The sequence below is a fragment of the Homarus americanus genome, unplaced genomic scaffold (genome assembly GCF_018991925.1).
Source record: "Homarus americanus isolate GMGI-L3 unplaced genomic scaffold, GMGI_Hamer_2.0 scaffold41027, whole genome shotgun sequence".
NCBI lineage: Eukaryota > Metazoa > Arthropoda > Malacostraca > Decapoda > Nephropidae > Homarus > Homarus americanus.
This window is the reverse complement of record NW_024745073.1, coordinates 4243480-4256705: the sequence shown is the minus strand read 5'-3', so window position 1 is coordinate 4256705 and position 13226 is coordinate 4243480. Positions and strand designations below refer to the sequence as shown.

Below are 13226 nucleotides of genomic sequence, written 5' to 3'. Positions count from 1 at the left end.
GAAGTATTTACATGTCGATATTGTATATGAATTTATATAGCAATGTTCCTCTTCGTCTTAATTTATAATGCAGATGGAATTATTGTCTCGTAAGATAAACATTAAATATAATAAATTTAAAAAAAAAGCCAATTAAGGGAATAAATTATCATCAAATAAATCACATTACACAATATATACAAAATAAATAATGTACTCGATACGATGTAATATATAAACAATATTGAAAACGACAAATTATTATAACATAAACATTAAAAATATTAATCTCTCAATAAATAAACATAAAAAGAATAAATTCCCCCCTAAAACAAAAAACAAATACATTCTCACAAACAAACATCAAAAAATAAAATAAATCACCAAAAATTACTCCACATATAAAATTAATACAATTCCACATATCATATTTCCCTTAAACCAAAATTCTAAACTAACGTGGAAGATTTTTTCTCCCATTCCCAGGATTAATCTTTTCAGACTTTAATGTGAAGTCTTAAGGTCAGTGCGCGGGGGGGAGGTTAATTCTTTCTTGCTGGATCTGACGCCTTCGGGGAGTTTACGGGGGCGGGGTGATAAAGGATTTCTTCCCTACCAAAATATCCTTATTTTTTCTGGTTTCTCAAATGATATAGACAGATAAACAGACTGATTTATATATATATACATTGATTTAGAAACATATCTATAGAAACATACGTATACATAGAAGTACACACATGTATAATAGATATATTTATGTATAGACAGATACAGAGATTTGTTGATACATAATATAGACGCATGCGTATGTACAGAGACACATACAGACAGACAGACAGACAGACAGACACACAGACAGACACACACACACACACAGTCAATCCTATCACCATAACGTCACTCTAACAGCAGTACTACGTCATATGACCTTTGGTGAGTTAAATGAATTCTTGCCAGCTCGCTTCATGTGACATACAGGCTGGGGTAATACACCGCCTCTCTCACTGACGCCGTGTATGAAAGGTAACGCGTGTGTGTATGTGTGTGTGTGTGTGTGTGTGTGTGTGTGTGTGTGTGTGTGTGTGTGTGTGTGTGTGTGTTCATTAAACACACACACACACACACACACACACACACACATTAACTAGTGTGGTTAACCGTAGTATAAAACTTCATTATACCACGAAACGACAAACTAATAGACACGTATTAATTATCTTAACGATGCGTAGAACAAAGTACAAACATTCTTAAACAAGCTGTAAGTGTGTCTGACTCGTGAGTGACTCGGTATGAATGGACTTAAGTATGAGTGTGTGTGCGTGAATCAGTCCATTAGTCGGGTGATTTATGTCGTTGTAAAAAAAAAAAACACGCTTTTAAATCAAAATCGAAATAATAGGTGTGTGTGTGTGTGTGTGTGTGTGTGTGTGTGTGTGTGTGTGTGTGTGTGTGTGTGTGTGTGTGTGTGTGTGTGTGTGTATGTGTGTGTGTGTGTGTGTGTGTGTGTGTGTGTGTGTGTGTGTGTGTGTGAAAATATCAATACATATAATTATATACTCGTATGTATACTCCATGTACACATAAGAATGAATGTATTTCCAACCAACATTCATTAATACGCAGCAACTAACAGCGTACATGACTCTATATTCAAAACGTGCGGGCGTCACGCATGAATGTGTATGAACCGCCTTGCATGTACGTATGTTTGTATGAATACATTCCCCTGTGTATGAATATGCAGGAGCCGGGGTGGTATGCTTACAAATGTGCTCTCGCTTATTACTAAAGGAAAGAAAGTTGTTTTAATTCAGCACTCGGGCGGGAGACGCTAAATACTCCCCAGGGATTTTGTTCTGTATAAAATATCACACAACAGCACAAAATATTACATTATAGCATAAAATACTGATATTCCTAAATAGTAAAATCCTAAAATACCATAAAATAGCATAAAATATTCACATTCCAAAATATCAAACTCCTAAAATCCTACAATACCACAAAACCAAACGTAATGGGAGGTGAGGGTATGGAAGGGGGTAAGCAGAAGGGAAGGGGATGGAAAGTGAGAGGGAAGGGAGGAAGTAATTTCAGCATGGTATCAATTGGCATAACTTTAGCCGGAATATTCTGTAATTTCTAAAACTATTCTCAGCGTAATAGCCAGCAAGAATTATTTGTATTTACTTGTCAATGAATAAACTCACATCTCGTTACCTGATAATGTTTGCAATGACAACATACTTTGCAACATAGTGCAATGGAAAACCTGCCGTGCAATAGTCACAGAAATATTCAAGTAATATTAATGTTGCAAAAATCATTCGCTTGCATTTTTATATAATTTTTTTAATAAAATAGGTATGTTGTATATGGGAAATATGTATCATAATTGGATTTATATATTTAGCTAATATGGGGCTACAAAATTTAGTTCCCACTGCAGACAAGGATTTTTTTCATGAATAAATCCTCAACGGAAATATATATATATATATCAAGAAAATATATACGGTATTTAAATAGTTTTCCAAAGATATACGAGAATTGTATTAGTTATCGATATTCCTCCAAGATACTGTATATACATTTCTTGATACATATACATATTCAGTTAAAATTCCATGCAATTCACTTAATATTCTCCTTCGTATAATATTTAACCCCCTAAGTCATTCACACCACGTTGGTATGGAACCCACGGTCTTGTATACCTCTTGAAGAATGATAGCAAGTCTCATCCAGTGAAAAGAAGAAACATTGATTTCAACTTCAAGGAATATTTTAATTTCTACAAAAAAAATAGATCGTGTAAATATTATACCTGTCAGCTTATTCCACCTTGAGATTAAACACCCTAATATTACCTGGGGGAAATAGGTTGAAGAAGTTAGCCTCTCTCTCTCTCTCTCTCTCTCTCTCTCTCTCTCTCTCTCTCTCTCTCTCACACACACACAAACCCTACACCCGGCAGCGTATATAAAGAAACATATGTGAGAAAAAGAAAAAAAAATCCCTCCAACGAAAAAAAAATCAACCATTACCGGGCAGTCAGTAAGGTGTAAGCCAGGATTGGTCTGACTAACGTACCAAAAGAAAGGAGAACCAAACGTCACAACAACAAAAGTACTCTTGCTTTTAATTAAGAAAAATCTGGAGATCAGGAATGAGAAAATTGTTTGACAAGAAAATAAACTTTTTTTTTTCCCCCACGGAGGAAAAACTAAAAACTCTAATAGGTGTTACTTGAAGGCTTTAACCCTTCATACCGGGAGGAGGGTGACTCAGCTGGTTTGTTTACGAGAGAGAGAGAGAGAGAGAGGAGAGAGAGACAGAGGGACAGAGACAGAGGGGGGGAAACAGAGATAGAGAGACAGATAAACAGACAAAAGGGGTGAAGGAAGACAGACAGACAGACAGACAAACAGACAGTCAGTAGGGTAGAGTTAGAGAGAGAGAGAGAGAGAGAAGGATGAATATCAAATAAAAGAGACAGAAAAATAGATGGAAAAAATTGAGAAAAAAAGAGAGGGAGAGATAAATGGAGAGCTAGAAAGAGAGAGGGAGAAAGAGAGAGAGTGAGAGACGATAATAATCTGTTTTATGTCCCTCATCTCCTCACTTCCTCCTTCACGACCAGAGGACAAAAAATACCAGTCCTCTTGTTTTCATCGTTGGCCGAGTTATCAGTCATTCCCTCTTAATTTCCTCTTTATCGTTCATTTGTTCTGTCCCTTCAAATATCTCTTATTTATCCCCTCCTTCTCCTTCTTCTTCTCTTCCTTTCTCCTTTCCCATTATTTTCCTTAGATTTTCCCTCCTTTTTTTCTTCCTCCTCCTCTCCCTTCCCCTCCTTCACCTTTATTCTCTTCCCACATCACAAGGTTCATCACACACACACACACACACACACACACGCACACACACACACACACACACACACACACACACACACACACACACACACACACACACACACACACACACACACACACATTGTTTAATTGACTTGGTAATAGATTCTTTTCTTCTGCATCATCATCATTATCATCAACATCATCTCTCTCTCTCTCTCTCTCTCTCTTCTGTCTATCCCCCTCATCGCTATATTTCTCCTCCTCCTTTCTCCCCTCTTTTTCTCCTCCTTGTGCACTCTTATCGGCACCATTCTCTCTTTTTCTCCTCGTTCTCTCCCCTTCCTTCTTCTCATTATCTTTTCTATTTTCCTTTCGTCCACTATCCTTATTCTCTCCCCTCTCTTTCCCCTCAATCGTCTTCCCCTCTTCTCTTCACTAACCTTCTCTTTTCTCTCTTTCACTTTCCCCTCTTCCTTTCCATTTCTCTTCTTCTTCTCCCTACCAGCCTTCTCCTCTCTCTTTCTCCCCTTCCCCTTTCCCTCACCCTCCCCTCACCCTTACCTTAGTATTCTTCTCCCCTCTCTTTCTCTCCTTCCCCTCTCTTTCACCCTCCCCTCACCTGCTTGTAATTACCACTCCAACAAAGTGCTTCTGGAAAAGGCTGCCTCAATGACCATACCGGGACCACATGGGAGGAGGGAGGGAGGGAAGAAAGGAAGGAAGTATGAAGGGGGAGGGGATAAGTAGGGAGGTAGGGAGGAACGAAAGGAATTAGGAATTAGGTAATAGGAATTAAGGACGAAAAGAGAAAAGAAAGTATGGAAAAGGGGGGTGGAAATAGGGAGGAGGAATTACGAAGTAAGGAAGAAGGAAGGGAATTGAAAAGGAGGGAATGGTAGGAGGTAGAATGAATGGAGGGAGGAAGGGGGTAGGGAGGGGTTGTAGGGAGGAATGGAGGGAAAGAGCGTAAGAAGTAGGGGAGGGGGAGGAAGGAAGGGGGTAGGGAGTGAAGGAGGAATAGGGGAAGGAGTGGGGAGAAGTAGGGGAGGAAGGGAGGGTTGGGGAGGGGGGGGGAGGGAGGGAGGTAGGAGGATAGGAGGTAGGAAGGGGTAGGGTAGGAGGGTAGGTAGGGAGAGGGGAGGGAGGGAGGGTAGGGAGGTAGGGGGGTAGGGAGGTAGTGAGGGTAGGAGGTAGGGGAGGGTAGGAGGTAGGGAGGGGAGGGAGGGAGGTAGGAGGATAGGGAGGTGGGAGGGTAGGGGAGGTAGTGAGGGTAGGGAGGTAGGGGAGGGGTAGGAGGTAGGGGAGGGAGGGAGGTGGGGGAGGAGGGAGGTAGGGGAGGGAGGGAGGGGGGGGTAGGAGGAAGGGAGGAGGTAGGGAGGGTAGGAGGTAGGGAGGGAGGGAGGTGGAAGAGGGTAGGAGGTAGGGGAGGAGGGAGGGGGGGTAGGGAGGAAGGGAGGGAGGTAGGGAGGGTAGGAGGTTGGGAGGTAGGGAGGTAGGGAGGAGGGAGGGAGAGTAGGGGAGGTAGGAGTGTAGGGAGGGTAGGAGGTAGTGAGGGGAGGGGAGGGAGGGGAGGAGGGAGTGTAGGGGAGGGTAGGGAGGTTGGGAGGGAGGGGAGGTAGAGAGGGAGGGAGGTAGGGGAGGAGGGTAGGAGGTAGGGGAGGGTAGGGAGGTTGGGGAGGAGGGAGGTAGGGAGGTAGGGGAGGTAGGGAGTGTAGGGGAGGGAGGGAGAAGGATAAGAGGTAGGGAGGGGGTAGGAGGTAGGGAGTGTAGGAGGAGGGAGGGGAGGTAGGGAGGGTAGGGGGGAGGGTAGGGAGGTAGGAGGGTAGGAGGCTGGGAGAGAGGGAGGGAGGTAGGAGGTAGGAGGTAGGGAGGCAGGGGTAGGGGAGGAGGAGGTAGGAGGGTAGGAGGTAGGGAGGTAGGGAGGGAGGGTAGGAAGGTGGGAGGGTTAAGTGTTATCTCTTGCTGTCCGCCCTACAGGTAGCAGTCCTCCACGCTGGCATTATCACAACAACCTCTGCTGCAACCAATGGCTTCATGGAGTGGAGGGAGCGAGGGGGAGGAGGAGGAAGGAGGGGCAAAAGAGAGAGAGAGAGAGAGAGAGAGAGAGAGAGAGAGAGTAGATAGATATAAATAAAATACAAAGGGACAGAGGAAAGGAAACAGAAACTGAAAGAAAATGAGAGAGAAAGAGAGAAAGCAAAAACATATAAAGAGAGCAAGGAAAAGATAATTATTATCAGTCCTTACTGTGACCAGGTATGAGTGTCTGTCTGAGCTGGTGGCTGGCTGGCAGCTTTGGGGAGGAGACAGCTTGAGGCATGACTGAGGGGGTGACTCGTGACATGGCTGAGGGAATGACTCGTGACACGACTGAGGGGGTGACTCTTGACATGGCTGAGGGAATGACTCGTGACATGACTGAGGGGGTGACTCGTGACATGGCTGAGGGGGTGACTCGTGACATGGCTGAGTGAATGACTCGTGACATGGCTGAGGGGGTGACTCGTGACATGGCTGAGGGAATGACTCGTGACATGGCTGAGGGGGTGACTCTTGACATGGCTGAGGGAATGACTCGTGACATGGCTGAGTGAATGACTCGTAACACGACTGAGGGGGTGACTCTTGACATGGCTGAGGGAATGACTCGTGACATGGCTGAGTGAATGACTCGTGACATGGCTGAGGGGGTGACTCGTGACATGGCTGAGAGGGTGATTCATAACTATTACCACCAACACTGCTACTACTAATAGTTGCCCCTCGTGTAACGAGGATGGCCCGCCCAAGGGCCAACTCAGCGTGAATTTGTTTAAGGTGTAGAAGCTGTCGCCAACACAACAGCCACACCCTAAGTTAACGAGCTGCATGACCCAGTGTCAAGGAATAGTCCGAGAAGACCGGACAACTCGCCAACTGCACTGGCTAACCATTACCCCGGAACACGATCCGCAAAGCGATTAACATCCAGGTTCCCAATTACTGCTGGGTAGACAGAGGCAAATGGCGTAAAGAAACTTGCCCATTGTTTCACATGCCCGGGAATCGAACCCGGGTCCACTCGCTTGCAAGGCGAGCATGCTGAAAATTACACACAGGTCGCTACTACTACTTCTACTACTACTTTATTTATCATGGCCTCCATCCTCCCCTCATAGCCATTCCTTCGCCACCATTTTATTACCTTAATATTAAATATTCTAATACATAAGTAGCTATCCTAGCTGTGTTGAGTTGGTTGAGCCGCAGATCTATGCGGCATTCAGTGACTGTAGCCTCATAGTCAATATCTGCAACTGTTGTCGGCTTTGGGGCCGATGCTCTCGTTCCCCTGAGGCAGAGCAAAGTCGACCGAAGTAGAAAGAAGGACAGTCGACATCTCATCCAGGCTGTAACATAACTTCTAGGCTGCTGCTTCTGTTCTGAGATCACCTCCGCGAACTGGCGTAGAAGCATCTTGCACTTGGTCCCATCCCACCAGAGGTTGTGAACACTAGAGGAGTGAAGCTGCCTTGATCAACGTTCTGAATTTTCTCCCCATATGCCCTTCTCTTGTCGTTCTCGTTCCTCCTGTGTGCAGCACCAAGAGCTAGGTTACGGTGGGATCAAAAAACCGGATGTCAAAAAAGGCTCGCTGTCCCCGCGTCCAGAATCCTCGAGCACTGACGTCAACACGGGCTTCGTTGGATGTGTTTGAAGTCCTATGTTGGACTACTACTACTACTACTGTACTACCACCACCACCGCGACCACCAACACTACCACCACCACCATTACCACCGCCACCACCACCACCACCACCACCACCACCATCACCATCACCACCACCACTACCACCACCACCACCACCACCGTCGTCGCCGCCGCCGCCGCCACAACCACCACCACCACCACCAGTCGGAGGTCAGATTAACCTGCCTTTGTGTACGTATCAATAGGTTCCATTCTTGGCAAACGAAGATTTTTTTTCCAGATTTATTGGCATGGAAGTAAAGGATTGTTACCGATTTTTATGAGTTAGGAATTTTTTCCGGATTTCTCTTTGCGTTTCCATTAGAGCGAGAGTTTTTTTTTCAGATTTTTATTAGACTAACCTTATTCTAACCTAATCTAACCATACCTAATCTAACCATACCGAATCTGACGTAACCTAACCTAACCTAACCTAACCTAACCTAACCTAACCTAACCTAACCATTGATCTCACAAGTAAGGAAATGGAATGGGAAAAATCCGATATTTATATCGTAAAAAAATACAATATCGCCGACATTTAAGCAACAGACAAAATCCCTCGAAAAAAATTTACCCAAATGGATAAAATCACAAAAGTGAGATAATAAAGTGACAAATTTTCACAGATGAAGTAATAAAGCGGAGAAAATCCCTCCCGGCTTAGGCTCCTCCATGTTCTAATACCCTGAGAAAGAAAGAAAGAAAGAAAGAAAGAAAGAAAGAAAGAGGGGCGAGGTAAAGAGAGTGAAAGAAAGAGAGGGAGAGAAAAGAGAGATAAAGAGAGAGGGAGTGAAAGAGAGGGAGGGAGACATAAAGATAGAGTGAGGGAGAGAGGGAAGAGGTAAAGATAATGAAGGAGAGAGAGGGGAGAGATAAAGATAGTGAAAGAGAGAGAGAGAGAAGAGTGAAAAATAGAGAGAAAGAGAGAACTAAGACGCGTGGGTTGAGAGGAGGAAAAATACCAATAAGGACACGACCTTATTTACCTGTAGCTAATTAGTGTTTCCCACAGGTGTAATTATGTACTCAATTGTACTCAACCACGAGTGTAATTATGTACTACACTTTTCCTTACTGTAGTGTACTTCTCTGTTTTATTTATACGCTACAGTTGTGCGTATTCACTACATTTTAATTATGTACCCAAAATGTACGTACAGTACTTGTTACGCTGTACTTATTCATCTACCACTCTGTACACTACTTAAGTACAACAATTAATTTACTGGCTTTAAATGTACATCTATTACAATGTACTTACTGGATAAATTGTACATCTACACCATTGTACTACTCTGAAGTAATTACCCTAAGTTAATATGTTATTCCTGGTATCAAACGGCGTAATTTTATGTACTTTGTGTTGAATTAAGTCGTTATCACTGTAGTTAAACGTACCTTTATTATCTTGAAATAAATAAGCGGCGCCGATAAAGTATATTTCAGAGTGTATTTTTTTTTCCGGGTTGACCTTGAAATAATGAGGTGTGAGGATATATTTAGCGAAAGCTGTCAGTCGTATTAATCTGTATTTTTCCGTAACATTATAATATTTCTCGGTGATATATATTTGTGCTTAATACATAATGAGGATCATGGATTTCGATAATTTACGTATATTTCGCGAAAAAGTATTCCCTCCACCAAAGGTTTCTATTAATTCTAAACCAAACTAGATAGATGTATATTTCGCAAAAAAATTAAATAAATAATAATAATAATAATAATAATAATAATAATAATAAATATGGCGACCAGATGCTTTTATGAATTTCTCGAAAAATATTCTCTCAGATATTTTTCAAGAATATCGCCAATCAATATGAAATAAAAAGAATAAGAATTTTTACACTGATGATGAAAGGTAATCATGTTTATAATATCTCTGCAACTCTATTTTACCTTAGATGGAAAATACGAAGGAAAAACAAAGTAAAATATCACATAGAAAAATAATTCATATATAATCCCTAGTATTAATAATCCATCCAATTATATATAGAACATTAAAACTCAACTAAAACATATAATAAAAAATATTTATATAATCGCCATAATAATTTTGTCTTTCTTAGGCCGTCCAAAAAAAAAAAAAAAATAACTCGCCTCTTGCCCTAATCTTACTCACACACACACACACACACACACACACACACACACACACACACACACACTTACATCGTCTACAACCCCTTATTTAAAAAAAATGACATGTAAGTATCACGTACAATAAACTAGATTAATTAATTCCCCAGACAATTATTACCACAACAAAAGCTAAAATGGACATAAACTGAGTATATAAAAAGCTAAAAAGCTAAATGAAATGAGGTAAAAGAAATAATGATGAACTAAAAGAGAGATGGCACGAATAGATATAAAAGTTAAAAGAATAAGATAGAAATAAGAGAGAGGGATAGTAAGCTAATATGTATAAAAGCTAAACCCCCAAAAAGCTAAATTTAAATATTAAAGAAAAAGATAATGAAAGAAATTAGACGAGAAAGCGTAACAAAAAGAAGAAAAAAAAGCTATAAAACTACAATATACAGAAAAGCAAAATAGAATAATTTAAGGAAGCAATATAAAGATAAGGAAAGCTATAAGGAGAAAATAGCTTAAGTCAGATTAAATAGCTAAAGAGAGATTAAACAGATGGAAAATTGATAAGCAGCAACTGGGTAACGTATGGTTAAGTATGAAGCTAAAATATGTCCGATAGAATGTCGAACAATTTAGCGTTTTAAGGTTATATCGTTCTACCCCTTATTTAAATGCTTTAGCTTCTTAGCGTTCTGTATATGTAACGTTCAGTCTTTATATCTCGACTATGTTACTGTAATTAGCTTATGATCGTTTTAAATTTCTAACATTCTAACCCGTTTATGTTCTACATTCTTAACATGTCAGCTTTTTTGTAGCATTCTAGCTTTTAAATGTTCTTAACTTTAAAGCTTTCAACATTCTAATTTTTCAATATTTTTAGCTTTTAACATTCAGTTTGTTAAGATTTCTACCTTCCTAATATTCTAGCTTTTGTGATTCTTAGCTTTTGATATTCTAAGATTTTTTTTTAGCGTTCTAGATTTTAAATGGTTTACCAGCTTAATTCAGTTGACAGACACACACACACACACACACACACACACATCTTCTCAACATATTCCCTCTCTCTATATCAACACAAACAGAGAAAGACAAACACAATCAAAGAAACATCACGAACAACGATTTTTTTATGAAATTATATTTACCAGTATACGTATATATCACTATATCTAATAGCTATATATTACTATATCTAATAGCTATATACCTCACTAGCTACATATATAGATGCCTATTTATCCATCAACCTATTTATCTTTATCGATATGTATTTATCAATTTATTTATTTATCTTCCAGTCTTATATCTATCTATCGCGGCAACTACTTAATATATATATATATATATATATATATATATATATATATATATATATATATATATATATATATATATATATATATATATATATATATATATATATATATATATATATATATATATATATATAAATATATATATATACTGTGTGTGTGTGTAGATAGATAGATAGTTAGAAACTTCAGACTGTACCTGCCAGGATTACAGTGTCTACCTGCCGTAATTTCAGGCTGTATTTTACTTTTTAGAAAGAGTTCGTACTTTCCCCGCCAGACCTTCAAATTTACTGTGGTCAGACCTCTATAATTTTTCCCGAGAGAATGCACTCCAGTTTTCCTTAACAAACGTTCAGAAACTTTTTATTTCATAACTTACAACTTTCCCTGGCGGCCATACCTACAACGCCTGCTAGAAACTATGCCACATTTTCTCTACTAGACCTTACAACTTTTCTTAACTGATTTATCTATATATCCTCGAGAGAAAACAGACAAACTTTCCCTAACAGACATTAAAGATACTTTCTCTTCCAAACCTTCTAGTTTTCCCTCTCCTCCTCGTCTAAAGACTTTTCCTGTCAGACCCTGAACAACTTTCCCTATCAGGCCATGCACAACTTTCCCTATTAAACCTTCAAGAAACTTTCCCTAGGAGAAAGTAAGGTGGCCTTGCGGTCACTACCTGAGAGCAGTGGTCTACCTGGTTGGGTTCATCCTTGTCTTCCGGAGAGAGAGTTTGGGGTTCTTGTGCCACCTTTCTCTCACTCTCTCTCTCTCTCTCTTGCTTGCTCTCCCTCGTCGTCAGGTGTACACGTCAGTTAAGCTACCAGCTATGATACTGACAATGATGACGATGACGATGTGGTTCACTTAATGGCTCCTCAAGTACTGGAGGCCTCGTTAAACATAGATAAAAAGAAAACATCACTTGCTCTCTCTCTCTCTCCCTCACTCTCAGTCAAGTCAAGGTTTACAATCTATGCATTCTTATTTTTTTTCTCGATTTATCTTTCCCAGGTTCTATTTACTCGAATTATTACAACCCACTTCATGTGTTCATCCATTGATCATTTCCATAAAAGAAGGTTTCATTAATATGCGTTATAATCAAGCGTATATACATGTACATATAAGACTTTAAAGACCATATCAAGCATTTCAAAAGCGTACGTTCTTTTTTTCTATTAATCTTACGCACTCGCGGTCCTGCGGTTCGTAGCTAGCGAGATTACCACTTAAACGCACTCGGTATCACTGGCTTTACGAGACAGATAAATACATGGTAGTTATGGAAATTCTCCCCCCCGTGTGGGGAGTGATAGCGCGCACATCCACCCTTAACAAACGCCCAACAGGCACTGACCCGACACCAGCGGCCAATGTGGTGGCGTCACCCACGACTCAACTCAGATCCCGCGCCTGGCGAACCTCCGCCGCGCACTCTTCAACTCGCACTCTGCCACTGATGATTTTTGAAGGCAAATCAGCCTCGTTCCAGTGAATGTTTATCGGGAAATTATATGATCCTTAACTCAACTGAACCTGACAGCCTTTACTCCATTTTCCTCATGACCAGTTCACTCACACTCACATAATGAGATATATGAATTCGTAACAGGATTTTCTTATTTTCTTTCAAGCAAATTTTTTCATTCAGTTATTTAGACAATATTAATAACTTCACCATGGCTATACTCTTCAGAAGTTAAACTGATCGTAGCAGGTGTTAAAGACAGGTGGGTGACGATCAGGTACTTGATTAATTAACATTATGTATCATTATTTTCGTATTTGTATTTTTTATGCAGATTTCGTAATGTTGAAATTTTGTTTTAGTTAAATTGATTTTTCTCTACATATATCTTCTAGTACTATTACCTACACACCTTCACATAAAATACACACCTGCGCATCACCTACACACCTGCATATGACCTACACACCTGCACATGATCTACACACCTGCACATAACCTACACACCTGCGCATGACCTACACACCTGCACATACGCACATTACTCAAGAACACATTTTCATTCCAGAATAGAGAAGAAATTATTAATTTACATGTGTTAGAGAGAGAGGAGGGAGGATAAAAAAAAATATATATATATCTATAGAGAAAAAGGTGTATTTTTACTCTCTACAAATACACAGACCGAAAGAGAGAGTGAGAGAAAAAGAAAGTATTTGTACTTTCTACAAACGTGAAAACAGG

The 13226-nt window shown here is 40.3% G+C and overlaps 1 protein-coding gene across 1 annotated transcript in view; it reads right to left on the bottom strand.

The window, feature by feature from the left end:
* Nucleotides 1–12355, bottom strand: part of LOC121878498 (uncharacterized protein DDB_G0271670-like) — a 79072-nt gene extending 66717 nt beyond the window's left edge. The window contains exon 1 of the mRNA XM_042384755.1: nucleotides 11709–12355. The gene's annotated coding sequence lies outside the window, so the exon portion shown is untranslated. The remainder of the gene's footprint in view (nucleotides 1–11708) is intronic.
* Between the last annotated feature and the right edge of the window lie 871 nt (nucleotides 12356–13226).